We start from the raw sequence: 3,346 nt of genomic DNA on the forward strand, positions 1-3,346 counted from the left end.
AGTCTTCTTGAAAGACTTGTGTGAATGGAAACTACCTATATCTTTTGCCTTCCTCCGATTCTAGAAGACAAATTTAATCTGAGGAATTTTGCATATAGTTCTCATTGATTGTTGGCTGTTTATATTTCCTATTAATTGTGAATTCTGATTATAACAAAGAGTTAAAAAAATTTTTACGTAATTTACTAGCACCTTTTTCTTGTCAATACTCCAAGCTGAGGCAATAAACAAGACAATACATTTATGTCACCTGGAAGCAAAATATGCACACTAATTAAAAGTTTGACACATTGAGATAATACATCGCGACAGCAAATACAAGTTACAATACAAGTCATACAATATGCCGCATCGCATTTTGGAAATTGTAAAAAGGGCCGCAAACAGTTTTTGATAATGTATACTTAAAAGATAGTTTTAGTTTGTGACATATATTGTGATGCAATTAAACAGTTGGATTAAGTTCTATTATTTTCTCTAATTTCAAATGCAATTACATTTTAATATTTGCATTCCACTATTATTGCAAGTTACTGTATTTATCACAAAAAAATCATAAAATTCTATGTACAACCATCAAAATCATTTTTGAACAAGCTTTGGATAAGGAAAGAATAATACATACACTAAGAATGACTTAATCTAAATATATAGACCTAAAATTAACAAAAATACTATAGTATTAACTCAATGTTTACTCAATTACATTTGCCCTGACGTTTGGCATCTTTTTTGTGTCACCAGCATACTAAGGCCAGGCTGAAATGATTTTATAGTACCAACTCTTATAGTAACTAACGAGGTCACATGATCATGGGTTAATATGGATCTGTGAGAATGTTTAATTAATTCCAGTAATGCAAGAAAGCGTAAAGATCAGTAAACGAACAAATGACAGATTTTTTTGACAAGAAATTTTGCGCCACATTGCGTGGCATTGAGTTGCTTGAATTATTGTTGATATTGATTTTTAGTAAACTAAGTCGTTGTTATACAAACACATGGGAATTTTCGGTTCAAAGTTGGTCTTTGAATTTGTCATATTACTGCTGAGTTTATTGTGTTATTTCATTGTACTGATGGAAATATGACAAAACAAAAACAATGTGCTTCGGAATTTTGAGAAGTGCAGAAATATTGTAAATCCCATTTTTCTTCGAAAATGCCACCTTCTTCATGTACTTTGCGTTTAATTTACCCACTCAAATGTTTTATTCAAGTATTTTTTTGCTAGCTTGATGTGTAAATTCTTAATTGGGTCAAAATGTGAAAAAAATAATAATTTACCAAAACTACTTTCAGTAAATTGTTTTTTGCGCAAATAATCAATTTCACTTTAAAAAATTGGAAAAATCTTTTACATTTAGATAAAAAAAAACTTTCAAAAAACTATTACAATTATTGTTTAGCGTTCGAGGGCCGCACTGGAAGTTCTCTGGGGCCGTGAGTTTGACATCCCTGGTCTATATTTAAGTTGTCCAAAATATTGAACAGTACTTTATCATGAATCATGATTATACCCTTCCCTGAATTTCTTCTATAGTACTACCAAAATATGATGGAACTAATTCTAACACAGGTGTAGTGAGTGACCCATAATCTACATTTCCAAAGCTGTTTTAATTATGTCTGGCGTGTTTTGTGCCTTTTTACAAATAAGACCCATACACAACTCTACCGGGGGGGTCAAATGTCTTTGCATGCCTCCATAGGTTGTTCTTCTATTGCAAACATTTATGGAGTACTCTAATTGTATTTCTTGGAATCACATTGTCACTGATATTTTGCCAGACTTCTGATATCTCGCCGTCTGCTACAGTTGTCCTGTGAATAAATAATGGGAAATTGAGGTTAAACGAATAGTTGAAAGTTTTGCTTTATGTCGACTTAATTTCTTGACTGATATTCTTACTATTTTTGCTATTGCCTCTTGTGCTGCAGGAATCTCACAATGCTTATACAGGTTTGTCCACAACATTCACATCTGAAGAAAAAGAGGATATTTATTAATTTTTGTCAAGAATATTTAAAGAGGTCTATATGATTTAGAATGGAAAAGTTAATAAATCCAATATCTCATGTTAAATGTAAAAAATGTTTTACTGAATTTGGTATATAAACCAACTAATGAAGGGGTTTAGTCCAAAAATTACAGGCATTCGTGGCTTCATATACTTGAGAGATCATACTATACAATATAGACCTGGTATGGGTGAAATGTTAGGTGAACTTATTAACCCTTTGAATCAATACGCAAATAGAAGTGATTGAGCAATAGTATGTTACAGCAATCCGTATATATCCTCATTGGTTAGAAAAATCTAAATGGAGGTGCATGAACTATTTGGAATCATAAGGGGTAGATAAATATGCAATTTCGGCAAATGGGCAACTACGTACCGTACTGAATTAATAACTTTGTAGTATTTGAAAAAGCTGGCTTTCCCACATGCACTTAACAGTGCGATGCCCGGGTGTGATATACAACAATAGTATTTATCTTACCTTTTTCCGATTTCTTTTTAACTCAACTTTCCAAAATATCATTAAAATCGACAACAACTGTCAAAGCAGGAACGAACACCATTCGTGCTTTGCCTTGAAAGCAGCACACATCCGCTCGTTCTCGTCTCGTCAAGTATGTGCATTGGAGCGTGTTATCGAATACGATCTTCGGCCAAAAATGCCGGAGTTGCGCATCATGTTGTTTAATGTCATTGAATAAATAGACAACAAACATCTGCGAGAGGCCTACGAGAAAGTTATTAAGATGGAATGAAATGAAAAATAATAATTCGTGCAGGCTGGCTGGGGCCAGTAAGCGTTAGTTAGTTGAAACATAGGACCGGCCAGCCCACAAGCAGCTGGATAGGAAAATAATAATGAAGAATAAAGCCCCAAGGAAAAAGGTAAGATGGAATGTGAAAGAAAATTTATCGAGGCGGCTAGAACAGAACTGTTTCCCACCAAAAAATAATCGTAATTTAGCCTTGAAATTAGTAATGAATATATACTGAAACTTTCGTGTTTTAAATTCAGATAACGTAAAAAAACACCGATTACATTACTATTTTCATTTGTAGAAGACTAGAAATATAATAAATTGACCTTGAAGGTGAGACTTACCTTTCTTTCAAGCAGACCTAAGAGAGAAGCTAATAACTAGGGTTGTTAATTCCAGTCACCGCGCCTTTTCTTTAATTCATTTTGATTTTCAGCTTTAATTTTTGTTCGGGACTGTCCCCGTGTACCTACAAATACCCTCATTTTTTCACTTACTTGTATGACCTTTTCACGCGAAACGTGCAACTATTTCTTCGTGGAATACCGTGTTTCCCCGAAAATA

At 33.4% G+C, this 3,346-nt stretch overlaps 1 long non-coding RNA gene across 1 annotated transcript; it reads right to left on the reverse strand.

Moving 5' to 3' along the window:
• Nucleotides 1–1,490: 1,490 nt before the first annotated feature.
• On the reverse strand, nt 1,491–2,647 carry LOC144421911 (uncharacterized). The gene is made up of 3 exons (XR_013475025.1): nt 2,506–2,647; nt 1,913–1,984; nt 1,491–1,824 (listed from the first exon to the last, which is right to left on the reverse strand). It is a non-coding gene; the product is annotated as an uncharacterized LOC144421911 (long non-coding RNA).
• Between the last annotated feature and the right edge of the window lie 699 nt (nt 2,648–3,346).

Source organism: Styela clava, chromosome 4 (genome assembly GCF_964204865.1).
Source record: "Styela clava chromosome 4, kaStyClav1.hap1.2, whole genome shotgun sequence".
NCBI classification, from domain to species: Eukaryota; Metazoa; Chordata; class Ascidiacea; order Stolidobranchia; family Styelidae; genus Styela; species Styela clava.